The sequence below is a fragment of the Acinonyx jubatus genome, chromosome B4, assembly GCF_027475565.1.
Source record: "Acinonyx jubatus isolate Ajub_Pintada_27869175 chromosome B4, VMU_Ajub_asm_v1.0, whole genome shotgun sequence".
NCBI lineage: Eukaryota > Metazoa > Chordata > Mammalia > Carnivora > Felidae > Acinonyx > Acinonyx jubatus.
Window position 1 is genome coordinate 43,845,324 of NC_069387.1, and position 19,367 is coordinate 43,864,690.

A 19,367-nucleotide genomic window follows, 5' to 3' on the forward strand; every position below is an offset into this window, starting at 1 on the left:
ATAGATTAGTGAAGAAGAAAGGAATTCATGAATAACACTGTCCTCATTAATATAAGGCCAGATTCCACAGAAACATTTCAACACTATTAGAATAACTGGGTTAAAACTAAAATGCTGCGTTAGAAAGAAAATGTTGCACCAATGTTTTTGACAAGTTTTAAATCCATTATTGGTTAAAAGTTGGGTATTCTGATTGGGGAATTGTGTTTTAACACATATAGAACTTTCCTGTAACAAATTACTTTTATTTGGTGACATACTTATTTATTAAAAGGTGATGTGTTATTATCAAATGATCTTTTGGGTTATTGTGGAGTTCTGAGAAATTATTAAATTTTAAAAGAAAAAAACGTATATGTTCAAAACTGTTAATGTGACACACTAAACTTATCCAAAACTTGAACAATCCTGAAAACAAAATTTTAAAAAATGACTTTCTTAAAGAACTTTTTTAACACCAGAAACTGCCATTAATTGTAATATGTGTAACCATAAAATGATAAAATTACAAAAGTATAGATCATTTGTGGAAGAACTGTTTTGGTACAAACTTCCAGAAAGATTTGTGAATGTTAAAAGTTGTGAGGGTAGTCTTAGTTGTGTAAGCAGGTGTAATAAACAGAAATTAAATGTAAATTAATAGTTCAGCCAATGAGCTCTGTAGTCAGTGAGATCTGGACCTACTTCTGTCTCTCAAATTTACAAAGTATGACCTTTAAAAAGTTACTTTGTGTATAACTACCTAGTTTACTAATGTAAACTTGGAGCAAAATATGTAAAAATATAACACATATAAAGCATTCACTATTCAATCTGGCTTTTATAAACTCTCAATATTAATTATTTTAAGTATTTTTAACACCATAGTCACATCATAACTACTGATTTGTTAGAGCATAAAACATTATTCATTACACAGTAGTGCCTTTCAGTATGGATTCTTTTTTTTTTTTTTTTTTGAGTTTTGGTTAATTTTTAAAAGGTCTTTTGATTGTTTACAGTTAAGTTTAAATTAGCATTTTATGGAAGGTAGCTCATCCTGCTTTTTATGAAAACCAAACTGCTTTCATTTACCTAAGTAAGTGTGTAATGTTTGACTCTCACGATGAGATGAATTCACTTTAAGAATCTATTTTTAAAGGCTGGGCTAAATATCAAATCATACATGCAATTATATCTATACTGATGACAAATTCAAAATTAAGTGTTTCTTGCCATGATGCTTATGGGATTTCACTCAACATTATATTAACTTACAAACCCCATTATATGCGTCTGTGTGTGTACATGATTACTTCTCCACAGGCAAGATTAAATATTTTTAAAAACTCTCCAATGTATTTCATATTCATTCTTGTTTGTTACCCTGAATTGTTGGAATACAGATACCAATGTTCTCTGTGATTTCATTGTATATTAGCTGTGCCTCAGATGCATCCCACCAGCATTTATAATCTCCCACTCACTGGGGTGACAGAGTAAAGAGACAGGACAGTTGTGACACATGACTTCTGTGGCCCAGACACTCATGCATCTTCCAGAGGGAACCAGGTGGTTTTCACAGCCTGTTGGCCCTGTGTGACCTCAGAAGGAGGCAATAATGGAAAAAGTAGATTTCTCATCAATGTGTCACTTCAAATTTGAACAGGAAATTCTTACCCTTGGGCTATTTTGAAGCCCATTTATATTATCACACGCCTCCAGAATGCAGAGACTTGCAGCCTGTATTGTGTCGTTTAATTTGTCCATTGGCAAATGCCCTTGAGAAATGTTTAGGTTCCACAAGATATTGGGATCAGAAACTTGACCACCCAGGCTGTTCACTTGCTTCCATCTGAATCACAAATGCTGAGGACTTAAGGCCTTGTGAGAAATACCTTAGATGTTTACGTTTTAGACAAAGTTGCTAAATATTACATACTTCTTTCTCTTATGCCATTGCTATGTCATTTCTATTATACTGAAAATATTCTAAAACCATCATCCCCATAACAAGTATTTAATGTTATTTGACACTAATTCTGAAGACTTGCTATATTTTTGGCTTTCTTGTCACTGTCACAAAGTCATTAATTTCCAAACTTTTCTTCTCAATTTTTCTGCCCTAAGTTTTAAGATACCTTCATTCAATTTTGTCATGCATAAATGAGTTATTAGGTTTCTGCGGAAAACGAGAAATTTCTGGAAAGGAGAAAATATCAAACAATATTGAACAATAACACCATGGCAGAAATTGAAACATTAAATAATTATTCATATTATTCATTGATTCATCCTCTCATGATAACTAGTTGTCTGTATTTTAATCAATATATTTGTTCTCATTGACAAAAGCCTGAGTCTAAGTCCATAGGGGAAAAATGATGGTAATTTTTAAAAATTCAGTGAGGGCAGAAAAAGTACTTTTTAAAAAATGTTTATTTATTTATTTTTGAGAGAGTGACAGAGACAGCACAAGCAGGTAGAGACAGAGAGGTAGAGAGAGAAGACCAAGCAGGCTCTGTGCTGTCTGCACCAAGCCTGACACGGGGCTTGAACTCATGAAACGTGACATCATGGGGGCACCTGGGTGGCTCAGTCGGTTGAGTGTCTGACTTCGGCTCAGGTCACGATCTTACAGTTTGTGATTTCAAGCCCCACATCGGGCTCTGTGCTGACAACCTAGAGCCTGGAACTTCCTTCAGATTCGGTGTCTTCCTCTCTCTCTTCCCCTTCCCTGCACACACTCTGTCTCTCAACAATAAATGTTAAAAAAAAATGTGACATCATGACCCGACATGAAATCAAGAGTTGGCCACTTAACCAACTGAGCCACCTGGGTGCCCCCAAAATCCTTGTAAACAGGGATTTTTACATGTAGGTTTCTACTGGTCTGTAGTTTTTCCTTTGCAACAGTGGGGGATAATTTTATCTGTTAATGATGCATAGTTGACATACAATATTGTATTAGTTCCAGTGTATAACACAGTGAGTCAAACTCTACACAGAATGAAATGTTCACCCTTATAAATCTTATGACCATTTGTCAGCACACTAAGTTATAAAAATATTATTGACTATATTCCCTACGCTGTAATTAATACCCCGGTGACTTACTTATTTTTTAAGTGTTTATTTAAATTCCAGTTAGTTAACAAACAGTGTAACATTAGTTTTAGGTGTACAATATAGGGATTCAACACTTCCGTGCAACACCCGGTGCTCGTCACAAGTGCACTCCTTAATCCCCATCATCTATTTAACCCATCCTCTCACACGTCTCCCCTCCGGCAACCATCAGTTTGTTCTCCATAGTTGAGAGCCTGTTTCTTGCTTTGCCCCTCTCCCCACCCTCTTCCCTTTACTATTTGTTTTATTTAATTTCCACCTATGAGTGAAATCATACGGTATTTGCCTTTCTCTGGATGACTTATTTTGCTTAGCATAATACACTGTAGCTCCATCAACATTGTTGCAAATGGCAAGATTTCATTCTTTTTGATTGAATGATATTCGCACGTGTGTGTGTGTGTGTGTGTGTGTGTGTGTGTGTACTCAACCGTCTGAGCCACCCAGGAACTTATCATAAAGAAAAGATAAAGGACTCAAATAAATAAAATCACAAATGAGAAAGGAGAAATAACAACCGACAGCACAGAAATACAATTATAAGAGATTATGAAAAACTATGAACCAACAAATCGGACAACCTGGAAGAAATGGACAAATTCCTAGAAACATATAAACTCCTAGAACTGAATCAGGAAGAAATAGAAAACTTGAACAGATGGCTAACCAGCAACAAAAATCATCAGTAATCAAAAAACTCCCAACAAACAAAATTCTAGGGCCAGATGGATTCGCAGGTGAACTCTATCAAATATTTAAAGAGGAGTTAATACCTATTATTCTCAAAGTATAAGACATTTCTTCCCTCCTTCCTCCCTCCCTGCCTCCTTTCTCCCTCCCTCTCTCCCTCCTCCCTCCCTCCCTCCCTCCTCCCTTCCTTCCTCCCTTCCTTCCTTCCTTCCTTCCTTCCTTCCTTCCTTCCTTCCTTCCTTCCTTCCTCTCTCTCTCTGTCTCTCTTTCTCTCTTTCTTTCAACACAAACGCCACCAGAATTGAGACCCTGAAGAACTCTCTGGTCAGAGGTGTGGGCAGGGGTTTGTGCTGGTCTTTAGCGGAGGGGTCCACCACTCTGGGACTGACATAAACTTGACTGAAAAGGCCAGTCCTGCCAGGACGCAGGGGTGATGGGCTTGGTGTAAACAAGTTAGGCAGCCAGTGTTTCACTGCAATGCTTCCTGCAGGTGGGTGGGTGTTTATGCTAGATACAGGAGAGGGAAATGGCATAAGCCCCCTCCTTTTTGCCAGCAGAGGCATTTCAGTCAACACTGCTTCTCAGGGGTGTGCTCCGATAAGAGTGAATAATCACCCCCGCGTGTGCCCCGGGTGTTCTTCAGATTGCTATTTCCATGTCATCTGCCCCCATGTTGTTTGCTTGCCTTCTCTCCAGGAGCAGGGTGGTGCCTTCAGGGCTCTATCCTAGTCAAGCTCATGGACCCTTAAAACTCCAGACATTAAGCCCTATAGTTGCAAAAACTCATGAAATTCAGCCTCTTGTTTTCCAAGCCATGGCCTTGGGGAAAGGTTCTTTTTGCGTTCCTGTGTGCACCTGTCTCTCACCCTTATCCGTGACCATGGCTCCCTTCCCTCCACAGCACTCATGATCCCTTTCTTCCCTAAACCACATCTCTGCACTTCCTTCTTTCTTTGATGTGGCCTCTTCTGTCCCTTTAGTTGTTGAGTTTGTTCTGTCAGTTTTTAGGTCACTTGCTGGGATATTTAGGATGATCTGATAGTTATCTAGTTGTGTTTTTGGAACAAGACAAGCCTAAGTTCCTTTTATTCTGCCACCAACTTCCTCCTTCCTCCTGTGACTTATTTATTTTTAACTGAGTGCTTGTACCACTTAATTCCTTTCACTTATATCACCCATCACTCCTCTCCCCCCCCCTGTGGCAGTTAGCACTTTGGTCTCTATCTGCATGAGTTGGTTTCTTGTTTCTGTTTTTGTTTTGTTTTGTTTTGCTTTGCTTTCCTTTTTCTATTCCATATATATGTAAAATCATACAGTGTTTGTCTTTCTTGGTCTGACATATCCTGGATATTTTAAATAATGCCACAGTAAAAATAGGGTGCCTACAACTCCTCAGTTAATGGTTTCATTTTATTCAGAAAAACACCTGGAAGTGGAATTTTTGTATCTTAAAGTGTTTTTACCTTTAATTTTTTGAGTAACCTCCATATTCTTTTCTCTTCTGGCTACAGTAATTTACATTCCCACCAGCAACACATGAGGAGTCTTTGTCTACATCCTCACCCGCACTTGTTATTTATTGTCATTTTGATTCTATCTATTTTAACAAGTGTGAGGTGATATCTCATTGTGGTTCTGAATTGCATTTCCCTGATGATTAGAGATGTGGAGTATCTTTTAATGTGTCTGTTGACCACTATACATCTTCTTTGAAAGAATGTTTATTCAGTTTCTCTGCCCATCTTTTAATTGTTTGGGGGTTTTGGGGGGGGGGTTTGAGTTGTAAGAAATCTTTGTGTATTTTGAATATTAATCCCTTGTGGATATATCATTTGCAAGTATCATGTGCCACCAGTAGGTTGCGCTTTTTTGTTTATGATTTCCTTTGCTGTGTGAAAGATTTTTAATTTGATATATATACATATATATATATCCCCACTTGTTTATTTTTTTGTTTTTGTTGCCTTTGCCTGAGAAGACAGATCCAAAAAATAGTTTAAGACCTATGTACAAGAATTTACTGGGTTTTCCTTTTTTGTGTTTTATGGCTTCAAGTCTTTAAGCTTTGAGTTTATTTTTATATACAGTGTAAGAAAGTTGTCCAGATTCTTTTTGTTTGTTTGTTTGCATGTAGTTGTCCAATTTTTTCAACACCATTTATTGAAGATGGTCTTTAACTCGTTGTATATTTTTGCATCCTTTGTCATATTAATTTACCATATAAGTACATGTTTCTTTCTGGGCTTTCCATTGTGTTCCATTGATTTATATAAGTCTATCGTTGTGCCAGTACCATATTATTTTGATTACTATAGCTTTTTAGTATAGTTTGAAATGTAAGAAAATAATATCTTCAGTTTTGTTCTTGTTTCTAAAGATGGCTTTGGATATTGAGTCTTTTGTAGTTCCAAACAATTTTAGGATAATTTATTCTAGTTCTTGGAAAAATTCTATTGGCATTTTGATAAAGATTGCATTGAATCTGTAGGTTGTTTTGGGAGCATGGATATAGTCACAATATTAATTCATCCTGCCATAAATACAGTATATCTTCCCATTTATTTATGTCATCTTCTAATTTCTTTTATCAATGTCTTATTTCAGATATAAGGCTTTATTGTGCTTACTTAAATTTATTCCTAGGTATTTTATTCTTGTAGATACAATTACAAATGGCATTGTTTTCTTAATTTCACTTTTTGATAGTTTGTTATTAGTGTGTAGAAATGCAACAGATTTCTACATTTAAATTTTGTATCTTCCAACTTAACTGATTTCATTTATTAGTTCTAATAGTTATTTAGTAGAGTCCTTAGATTTTTCTATCTACAGTATCATGCCATCTGCAAATGGTGACAGTTTTACTTTTTCCTTATAAATTTTATTTATTTTTTTTTTGTTTTTTCAGATTATTGTGGCTAGGACCTATAGTACTGTGTTGAATAAAAAATGATAAGAATAGGTATCTTGTCTTTATCTTGGTCGTAAAGCAAAAGTTTCTGGTGTTTCACTGTTGAGAAAGATGTTAGTTGTGGGCTTGTAATATATGGCCTTTATTATGTGGATGTACATTCCCTCTCTATACACTTTCTTTGTAGTTTTTATCATAAACAGATGTTGAATTTTGTCAAGTGCTTTATCTTAATCATATGATCATATGATCTTAATCTTTCATGTAGTTAACGTGATGTATCAAGTTGATTGATTTGCAGTTATCGAACCATCCTTGCATACATGTAATAAATCCCACCTGATCATGGTGTGTGATCCTTTTAATGTGTTGTTTAATTCAGTTTGCTAATATGTTGATGAGGATTTTTGCATGTTCACTGGGAATATGAGCATATTATATTTTTGAATTTGGTGTCCTTATCTAGTTTTAATATCAGGGAAACGTTGGCCACACAGAATGAATTTGGAAGCTTTCCTTTGTTTTCAATTTTAGAACTAATTTGAGAAGAATAGGTATTAATTCTTCATTAACAGTTTGGTAGAATTCACCTGTGAAACCATCTGGTCCTGGATATGTGTTTGTTGGGAGTCGTTTGATTAGTAATTCAATTTCTTTACTATTAATTGTTTTTCAGATTTTATTTTTCTTCCTGATTCTGTTCTGAAAGATTGTATATTTCTGGAAAGTTATCTTCTTCTTCTAGGTTATCCAGTTTGTTGGCATATAATTGTTCACCCTAAGTCTCTCATGATATTCTGTATTGTCAGGTGTCTGTTGTAATTTATCCCTTTCATTTTTGTGAATGTATTTATTTGGGCCCTCACTCTTTTTTTCTTGATGATTCTAGCTAAAGATTTTCCAATTTTCTATATTTTTCCAAAGAAGTAGCTCTTAGTTTCCTTGATCATCTCTGTGGTGTTTATAGTCTATGTTTCAATTATTTCCATTCTCATCTTCTTCATATATTACTTTTTCATATATTTCCTTCTAGTATATTTAATAGATATGTGTGTATGTACATATATAAATAGATAGATATCTTTTCCTAATTCCCTTAGATATAAAGATAGACTGTTTATTTTAGATTTTTTCTTATTTATTGAGATAGGCCTGTATCATTGTTAACTTTTCTCTTTACACTGATTTAGATGTGTCTCAGAGATTTTGAGACATTATTATTTAATTTCCATTTTTCTCCAGGAATTTTTTATTTTCTCATTGATTTCTTCATCGAACCATTTTTTGGTTAGTAACATGTTGTTTAGCCTCCACATGTTTGAGTTTTAGCAAATTGTTTTCTTGTAATTGATTTCTCGATTCATACCTTGATGCTCAGAAAAGATGCATGATATGATTTCAGTCTTCTTTAATTTAATGAGACTTGTTCTGTGACCTGACATGAAATCTATTCTGCAAAATGTTCCAAGTGCACTTAAAAAGAATGTGCACTCTGCTGATTTGGGATGTAATGTTCTGTACATATGTATTAAGTTCATCTAGTCTAATGTGCCTCTCTTTCCTTATTGATTTTCTGTTTTGATAGTCTACCTACTGATTCAAGAGAGGTGTTAGTGTCTCCTACTATTACTTCATCACTGTCAATTTCTCCCCTGTGTCTCTTAATATTTGCTTTATTTGTTTAGGTACTCCTATGTTGACTGCATATATATATTTACAATTGTTCTATCCTCCGGTTGGATTTTTCCCTTTATCATTATGTAATGCCCTTCTTCCTTTCTTGTTACAGTTTTGTTTAAAATCTATTTTGTCTGATATAAGTACTGCTACCCTACCTTTCTTTTTATTTCCATGTGAAATGGGATATTTTTTTTCCATCTTTTCCCTGTTAGTCAGTATGTGTCTTTAGGTCTGAAATGAGTTTCTTGTAGAGGGCATATAGATGGGTTTTGTTTCTTATCCAGTCAGTCACTATTCAGTCCTTTGATTGAAGCATTTAGTTCATTTACATTTAAAGTAATTATTGATAGGTATGAACTTACTGCCATTTTGTTAATTGTTTCCTGGTTGTTTTGTACTTTTTTTCTGGGTTTTTTTTGTTTGTTTGTTTGTTTGCTTGTTTATTTTTTGGTTTGAGGGTGTGTTGTGTTTTGCTTTCTTCTCTTGTGTTTTGATGACTTTCTTTAGTGTTATGTTCTGACTCCTTTCTGTATTTTGTGTGTGTGATTATAGTAATATTTTGGTTTGTGGTTCCAGTAAGGTTCATAGATATAACACATGTACATAACAGTCTATTTTAAGTTAATAGTTGCTTAGGTTCAAACACATTCTGTAAGCATTACATTTTTACTACCCTCCCCCAACATATTTTGTGCTTTTGACACAATGTATTACTTCTTTTTACATTGTGTGTCATTTAACCAATTATGTTTAGTTGCTATTTCCACTTTGATTTTTTAATCTTCATATTAGCTTTATAAGTGGTTGATCCATGACCTTTAATATATGCTTGGTTTTTGCCAGTGAGATTTCTTCTTTTATAACTTTCACACTTCTATTTATGACTTTTTCTTTTTCCTTAAAAAGTTTTTTTAACATTCTTGTAAGTCCAGTTTAGATGTCATGAACTCTTTTAACTTTTGTTGGTCTGTGAAACCTTTTATTTCTCAAATCTGAATAATCTTGCCAGTGGAGAATTCTTGGTTTAGGCTTTTCCTTTTCAGCATTTTGAGTATACAATGCCAATTCTTTCTGACCTATAAAGTTTCTGCTGACAGTTTTATGGGGCTTCTCCTGTATATAACTAGTTAATTTTCTCTTTCAGCTTTTAAGATTCTCTGTATTTAATTTTTGCCATTTTAGTTAGTATGTGTCTTGTTGTGGACCACTTTGCATTCATCTTGTTTGGAGTTTTCTGTGCTTCTTAGACCCAGATATCTGTTTGCCTCCCCAAGTCAGTATAGTTTTCTGCTATTATTTATTCAAGTAAGTGCTTTTGCTTTTTCTATTTTCTTCTTCTGGGATTCTTGCAATGCAAATATTAGTAAACTTGATGTTGTCCAGAATTTTCTTATTCTCATTTTTAAAAATTCTTCTGCTTCTATGATTTCCACTACCCCATCTTCCAGATCACTGATCCCTTCTTCTACATCACCTAATTTTCTGTTGATTCCTTCTAGTGTATTTTTAAGTTTTAGTTATCATACACTTCAGTTCTGATTGATTTTTTATATGTTCCATTTGTTTTTTGAAATTTGACTGTGCTCATCCTTTCTTCTCCAGAGCTTGGTGAGCATCTCTTTCACCATTACTTTGAACTTCTTATCAGGTAGATTGTTTACCTCCATTTCATTTTGATCTTTTTCTGAGATTTTGTCTTGTTCTTTCATTTGAAACATGTATTAAAGTAACTGAATTCATTATATAAACCTTCATACAAAAAAAATCTGTAAACTCAGATGGCATTAGTAGTGAATAATGACACTTAAAAATATAACATAATCATATTGTTGCAGCCACTATGGAAAACAATATGCAGTTCCTCAAAAAATTAAAGATAGAAATGCCGTAACACCCAGAAATTCTACTTCTGGTTATTTATCCAAAAAAATGAAAACCTTTATTCCAAAGATATAAGCACCTGTATGTTTATTGTGGCATCATTTACAATAGCCTAAATATGTAGGCAGCATAGATGTCTAAAATAGATGAATAGATAAAGAAAATGTTATATATATATATATATAAAGATTATTATAGTGTTATATATAATATACTATATGTATTATATATGTAAAGATTATATATATACACATATAATCTTTACATATATAATCTTTATATATATACACATATAATCTTTACATATATAATCTTTATATATATACACATATAATCTTTATATAATGTATATATACACATATAATCTTTATATATATACACATATAATCTTTATATAATGTATATATACACATATAATCTTTACATATATATAATCTTTACATATATATATAACCTTTACATATATATATAAAACATTTACATACGTACATATATATATATATAGCCTTTACATATATAAATATATATATATATTATATAATCTTGCCATTTACAACAACATCAATACACCTAGAGGGTATTATGCTAAATGAAATAGGTCAGAGTAAGACAAACACACCATACATTTTACTTAGATGTGGAATCTAAAATAAAACAGTTGTACAACCAAAAAGAAATCAGAAATACACAGAACAAGCTGGTGGTTGCTTGGTGGAGGTGGATAGGACAAAATAGGTAAAGAAGACTAAGGGGTACAAAAATTCCAGTTACAAAATAAATAAGTCACAGGGATGAAAAGTACAGCATAGAGAATATAGTCAATAATGTTGTAATAACTTTGTATGGTGACAGAGAGTAACTACACTTATCATCGTGAGCATTGAGTAATATACAGAATTGTCAAATCACTATATCAAACACCTGAAACTAATATATGTCAACTATACTTCAATTAAATATTTATATATATTACATGTATATTATATTTATATATAATATAGATATGTATATGTAGTGTACATATGTACATTTTATATGTAATATAAATTTATATGTAATATAAATATATGTAACATGTAATAATATGCATGTGATAATATATATGTAATAATATATGTAATAATAATATATATAATAATATATATAGTAATCTGAAATACACATGTATATGTAATATAATATGTATGTAATACATGTAATATATTACATATACATATGTATATGTAATATATATGTATACGTAATATACATATGCATATTATATATGTAATATAAATTTATATGTAATATAAATATAATATATATGTAATATATGTGATAATGTATATGGAATGATATGTGGAATAATAATATATAATAATATGTAATAATATATGTAATATATATATTATAGCAGTACTCTTGCACAAAGAAAGTTGAAGATTTACCTATATGGATATAAAATCTTTCAGGCTCTAGGGAAAGAGATATGCTTCCCAATATAGCCTTGATAACAAAACATAGCTATCAATGAAAACTCAGTGTAATCTCTTTGTGAATGGGTGAAGAAAAAAATTCTTATATACACTATTATATCTCACAAGACAGATTTTTGCTGTTATGTTTTCCTTGTACTTCATATAAAAATAGTGAATATTCATTGTGAATATTCATTTCTTTGGCTGACGTGTTAATTAGGAATATATTACTAAATTTAAAACTATATGAGGATCTTCAGATTTTTGGTTACTGACTTCTATTTTAAGCAAACTATAGTTAGAGAATTTTCTGTGAAGCTGGAAATGGCACATTTCTATGTAAATGTGACTAGTTTAGTATAATATATGCACTGATTTTTTAAAAAAGAACAATACAGAATTATCCTTGTGGTTTTATTTCAGAAGTGTAAGATGACTTTAATATTTTAAAGAATAATTTAATTACTTTATAAGTACTATACAGAGAAAACATCATTCCAATTGATGGAAAAATAATATAAATGTAACCGATTATAAAATCTGTGAGAAAAAAAGGAATATTATGGAATTGCTTTAACATGAGAAAAGTGTGATTTAAACAAAGAAACCTTAAAACAAACCTCATACTTGAAGATAAAATATTGAAATATTAACCCCTAACATAAGGAATGCTGCATATAGAACATTTACTGTATCTTCTATTCAACATTGGAGATAAAACCCTAGCCTGTTAAAATAAGTCAAGAAAAAAATACATAATTACACCTGGAAAGAAGAAATAAAACTGTGATTATTTACAGCTGAAAGAGCTTGTGTATATAAAACACCCAGAAGAACATTTATTTGAAATGGTAGAATTAATACATAAAATCAGTAAAGTCGTTCTATATAATACCAACATGTAAACTTCAATTGTATTTCTATTTACAATAGCAAAAGCTTCTAAAAATTTAAAAATAAGGATGCCATTTACAAAAGCATAACTGAAATACTCATATTTCTGTAAGACTTCAGTATAGAAACATACAAACTATAATAGGAAGAAATTAAAGAAAACCTATTTAATGGAAGGATCCAACACGATACAAATCAGAAGAGGCAATATTGTAAAAATGACTAATCTTTACAGATTAAAGATTAAATGCAAACACAATTTCAGGAGTTTATTTTTAACAGCTTTATTGAGGTTTCATTTACACAGCATAACATTCATCCATTTGAAGTGATTAATCAATGAATTTTAATATATTCACACGGCTTGCAAACATCAGCACTATCCAACTCTAGAAAATTTCATCACCCCAGAAGGAAACACTGTACTGATTAACAGTTGTTTCCTATCCTACCTCCCCTTAGCCCTTGGAAATCACTAATCCTACCAGAGAAAGGTAGGACTAGCGAAAGACATCCCATGATAAAAATACTAGACCCAGGAAACCTTTGTATTCTTGTGGGCATAAGACTCACATCCTCACTCCCAAGACACATCAGTAGAATGTATTTTAAATGTTATAAAATATTAATGTAATATTTTAAAATGTTAGTTTAGAAGTAAGAGTTAACACACTATAGATAAATGGGATAATATTGGTGAATTCCAAGAAATAGCATACGGGAATGAAAAGAGGAACAAAAATGCATGCTGCGTGACTCCATGTATGTGAAGTTCAAAACCAAACCAAGAGACAAAAAGTCAGGACAGTGGTTGAAAAGGAAGGAGGAGGAGGAATGATAAGAGAATACAAAGAGGCAGGAGCAGGGCTGCTGGAGAGGGGAAGTCCTGTTCATGATCTGATTCATAGTTACATGCTTCAATTCACTTTTGCATCAGTCTGCGTAATCATGTTTAGTTTCTTTGATGTCTGGTCAATTAAATAGCAAAGTTTATTTTAGACAAAAAAAAATTACAGAAGCATGGTTTTCTATAAAAAGGAAGAACTGGAAATTATCAAACATGCATCAATAGTAAAAAATATATAAATAAAATATCATGAAGCCAAATAATGGAATATTAATAGGCTTTTAAATAATAAACTGCAAATATACACCAAAAATATAATATTGACTGAAACAAGCTTTTAACAAAATGCTGGAAACATTTGAAATCTTACTATTATCTCTTCATCATCGATGTAGAGCAGGTTAGAGCTCTTAGAAGCACAGGTCTTCAAACTCTCATTCCATGTGTGTTGTGTTTTTTTCTTCAAAATTAAAGTAATAAAAATTGTTGGGACATGTTAACCACTCCTTTGGACAATAACTACAATGATACACTGAGGAAAGATTATAAATTATTATCCAAAACAGCTTGAATTTTTGAAATGAAAATTAATTTACCTATTTGTAATAGTTATAAACATTACATGTACATAACATAGCTATGCACACTCATAAGCTGGTAATATACAACAAAACACATTCACACACACTCACAGAGAAGGGTTAGTCTCGTATCCCCTACTTTATGTGTCCATATAAAGGAAAGAAACAAAAATACCCATCTATTCTTGTCCTGAAAGTCATTGAACAAAATCACATTTTTAGAATAGTAAATTTTTTATCACTTATAATGGGAAGGAAGAAATTTGAGCCAATTGGCAACAATGGATATAATAATTTTAAATGAATATTTCTTCACATTGTTAGTGAAGAGGAAATAGTTTTCTCTAATCAGTGTTTATGAACATGGATTGCCTAATTTTATAATTTACATTCCCTCAAAAAATATTTATCATTTTGTCTACCCTAAGATGAACACAAAATATAAACTTTACTAATATCAGAACTTTGAAAATCATTGTATATGTTTATAGATCCTTGTTACCAGGGAAGAATTATTCTGCTCTGGTATTACAGTACCTAAAAAAATTAAAGTAGTCCTCATAAAAATTAATACTGATCTAAATAGATCTTAATAATTTTAGTTTCTTAGTTTGATATTTGATGTATTGTTGTAGATTAGAATGATCTGAAATAAAATAGATATTTCAAAGAAAAATTAATAAAGAAATGAAGATGTGGAGGGAAAATATTTCAAAAGCCCAAAGGACCAAACTTCACCATCCCTTACAATATAATTTTTAGCCAATCTCAGAAATTAATTTGTATTTTTCACAAAGGTTTTTCAGTCCCCTAAAGCATGTCTTTGAGTCATTATATATATATACATATATATATGTATATATATATAATATTCTCATATATATGATTTTCTCAATGGTCATTCTGTTATTATACCTAGGAAAAATTCAGAATAATTTTAGTCCAAAAAAATACATTAAAATGTAAGTTCTATTGTGTAATATTGTGAAATATTTAGAGGCACTGACAATCATTAAAGTGAAAAGTTCCTTTATCATCTTTCAAAAATGACTTACAGGGAATAATAGCTATCAGTTACCCACAGTGGCTATCAAGATAAGGCGGATGATTCCTAGGATCCCAGCCTTGAGCTTCTTCAGAGATGATGGTAAATCTGCAGGAAGAAAAATCAAACACTGAGAAAAGATGGATGAACACAATTGTTTAGAAAAAGAACCCATATGCAAAAGATATCATATATATAAACTTGGACTCCAAACTCATATCCACCATTGTAATCTTCTCTTAAAATATGCCATTGCATAATGCTCCATGAGATGTTGGTAAAGATGAGGAAGTATAACAACGCCTGAACAAAGTTAGTCCTCAGATTTCAATCAGAATACCGTATTCCAACTTTAAGCTCTGATCCTCTCAAATGAAAAATATGTGAACTTATTCTCTATGCTTACCCCATAACTTGGCACCCCAACTGCACATGCTAGAATAGTTATACTCTTGTGTCTATTAAATGGTTTACCTTTGCAGTGTTAGTTCTTATCATTTCCTTGAAGATCCTGAGAAGCATTTTGAGGGTTTAGTTCTGCATAGGTTATTTCCTGCTCAGTTACCAAAATGGAAGTTTTAGTGCCCTTAGGTTTTATCTGCTGCCTCTTTGAGTATTTAGCCACATTCAATTCTGCATAAGTTACTCTTTGGTTATTCATCTCTACAGCTAAGCAAAGTCAGGGACTGTGGTCCAAGATAAGAGTACTTGACAATAAATGGTACATCTAATGCAGAGATACCTAGTTCTATAAAACTGGGGGGAGGGTGGCAGGTGAGAATTAGTGTTCATTTGAAACTGAAAAATCTAAAGATCTAGTTCTAAATTTCTTAAAGAAACAGACTTTTCCTTATTCATCCCACTAAATATAGCTAGAACTCCTGGGCATTATATATAATAAGACAACATGAGAAGATTCAGAAAGGTAATGAGAAAATTGGCAGATCCCAGCCCTCAAGACCTGAGGAATGACACGGCAGTGAGCTTCCTGGAACTTCTCTTCACCTCACATATCCCTTAAAGAAGAAAAAATACACTTATGATGCTGTATTGTTAAAAAAAAATGTGTGTAAGTGGACATATCTAGTTCAAACCCATGTTTTCCAAGGGCCAACTGTACAAGTAATTGTAATAATCCAGATAATATGATTTAATAATTCAATCAATGGGCTCTCAGTCAAAAAGATTTGGAATTAATTCTGGCCTTGAAACATATAATGTGTGACCTTTGAAAAGTTACTTAGTATCTAGGATCTTAGTTTACTAATCTAAAATGGTAATAAGAACGTGTAAAATATAATGTTTGTAACACTTAGCGCTCAACTGGAATTGAGTGCTAAACAATTGTGTTCATCCATCTTTTCTCAGTGTTTGATTTTTCTTCCTGCAGATTTGATAAGCTCTCAATAAATATTACCTATTTTAATTATTAGTTACAAGTCCATGTTATTATTTCAGGTTCATATCAAATTCTATAAAATGGTTTATTAAGTAGAATCTCTTTAACCAGGATGATACACTTTGTTTGCAATGTTTGTTCATTTTTTTAAGTTCTTTGTCTATTATTAAGCTTAAATTAGCATTTTACAGAAGCAACGCATCCTGATTTTTATTAAAAAAATCAAGGTGCTTTTATTCAATCCACATAAGTGTAGAAGGAATTAAGTTTGGCCTTTATCATGCAGCAAACTTCTTTGCAAGAATTTATTTATAAAGGTTGAACGAGATATAATTCAACATATTAGTATATAAAAAACACCTTGTACTGATTATAAAATCCAAAATTAAATGCTCCTTATGATGTTTGTGGGTTTCACTTTAAATTATATTGATTTACAAACCCAAATATGAGTGTGTATATGTATTCAGCTAATTTTCTACAGGCAATAACTTGAATATTTTAAGAAATATTTTTATACTTTACAGATATTTTTATGCTGAATTATTGAAAGAAAAACACCAATATTCTCCATAATTTGATTATATATTAGTTGTGCCTCCAGTGCACCCCATCTAGCATTTGTAATCTCCCCCTGAATGAGGTGGCTAATGGAGAGAAAAGAAGATAATGACCATCCCTTCTGTTGGCCAGAAAGCTGTGGATCCTTTGGGGGGAAGGCCAGATTACTCTCATAGAGGCCTGCTATAGCGGGGGTATAAAAGGAGAAACTTGACAACCCAAATCCAGGACAAGAATACATATTTTCTGTGACCTTCACAGATTGCCCTGGAAAATCCCAGAGTGAAGCAAGCATGGAAAAAAAGAGATTTCCCATCAATGCGTCAATTAAGGTTTGAACAGGAAATTCTCACATCTGGGCTATTTGAAGTCCGTTTATCTTGTCACACACTTTCAGAATGCAGGACACTTGGGGCTCTGATTGAAAGGGCAAATGGGCCTCTAAGTGAGTCATTCAGATTCTCCATTTTTAAATGCGTCTGAAAAAATATCTTCATTGACGTACAAGATTTGGAAGGATGGTGGGGTTGTTTCTATCTCAGTCACAAACCCTGCAAGCTTAGAATTTATCTCAAGTTTAGCTTTCAGAACTAGGTTGCTGAATCTTGGCATTGCATATATCTTTTTCTCATATCCACATTATTGCATTCTATCATCACAGAAAATTTTCTAAAAATCATAGTCTTATCATCAACAGGTATTTAATGATATTTGTTACTACTTATTTTGAGGAGTTATTACATTCCCACCCATATTATACCTAGCACAAAATCAAACGTTCCCCACATAACATCTCTAGTCCTCCGCCCCAGTTCTTGCATTCAGTTTCATTCTTTTTAAATAAATAATTTAATGTGCAGATTTCCTCTGGTAAAAATAAATGTCCCTTGGTGAGATTTAACACAAATAATATTAAACTATATCACCATGCCAGAGGTTGAAATATTAAATATAACTAGTCATTATATCATTCATTAATTCATCACCCAATTATGACTAACAACTTATAACTTATACCAAACGTTTCCTCCAGACCTATGAGAGGTACAAGAAGTAAAAGCACGAGACTTAATCAAATGTGTGTTGTTTGATATGCATTAATTGATTCACTAAACATAATTATGAAGATTTTATAAGGTACCCAGATTTCTGTTATACAGTGAAGAGAGACAATCGCTGGAATACAGTGGTTTGACATGAGGAAAAAAATGGAAATAATTACAATAGTGTAAGAGCAATGACAGGGATGTGCAACTTGAAAGAGAACCACAAAATCAAATTCTGGTGTGGGTTGACCTAGGGAGGAGGTTAAGAACAATTTGATTTTGAGAGAGAGTATCTGATTTGAGTCCTAAAGAAGTATTACGCGTTAATGACATAACTTAGGGGAAAAGCAGACCAGAGAAAACCACATGAAATCACAAATAAACAATTATGGTCCTCATGGCAGCATTCAATGTTAGGAGGGCAGTGAGAGGAAATGAAGTTGGAGAGAGAGCAGGGATAAAGAACAACCCTGTATCTCTTTAAGCAGCTTCGTTATGATCCATAGGCAATGGAAGCTTATTGGGTTGCATATATCACCTGATATTGACTGATTTAGAGTTTTAAATATGCAACTGTCTGTTATAGAGAAAGGAAACCGACCTTTAAGAAATGCTAGGAAGAGGGGCGCCTGGATGGCTCAGTTGGTTAAGCGGCCGACTTCAGCTCAGGTCATGATCTCGCGGTCGGTGAGTTCAAGCCCGGCGTCGGGCTCTGGGCTGACTGCTCAGAGCCTGGAGCCTGTTTCGGATTCTGTGTCTCCCTCTCTCTCTGACCCTCCCCCGTTCATGCTCTGTCTCTCTCTGTCTCAAAAATAAATAAACGTTAAAAAAAAAAAAGAAAGAAATGCTAGGAAGATGTGAGAGAGTTACAAGGCACTAGAGGCAATTCAAGAGATGCATGATAAGAGTTTTAATAAGAGACATCATGATGGGAATATAAAACGTACCAAATAATAATTATAATTAATAATAATATTTATAAAAATAGATTTTGGAGTGATGCAGTACAGGGTTTAATAAATGACTGAACTTTAGGAGGTGACAAGGAAAGAGGATAGGGAAAATCAAGAAACACACAAGCATTTCTTGGGAACTGATTTAGTAATGGAGGTAGAGATTACTTAACATTTGCACATGTTTAACATGAGGTGCCCATCCCCAGAGTTTGGGAATTCATCCTACAAAAACCTGGAGTCTTAAAACGGTAAAGGACAGCTTTCAAATGACTAGTGTGGACCCACACTGTTGTCTAGAAAACAAATTGTCT

The 19,367-nt window shown here is 32.8% G+C and overlaps 1 pseudogene; it reads right to left on the reverse strand.

Moving 5' to 3' along the window:
• Nucleotides 1-13,805: 13,805 nt before the first annotated feature.
• On the reverse strand, nucleotides 13,806-15,755 carry LOC113597879 (NKG2-A/NKG2-B type II integral membrane protein-like; annotated as a pseudogene).
• Between the last annotated feature and the right edge of the window lie 3,612 nt (nucleotides 15,756-19,367).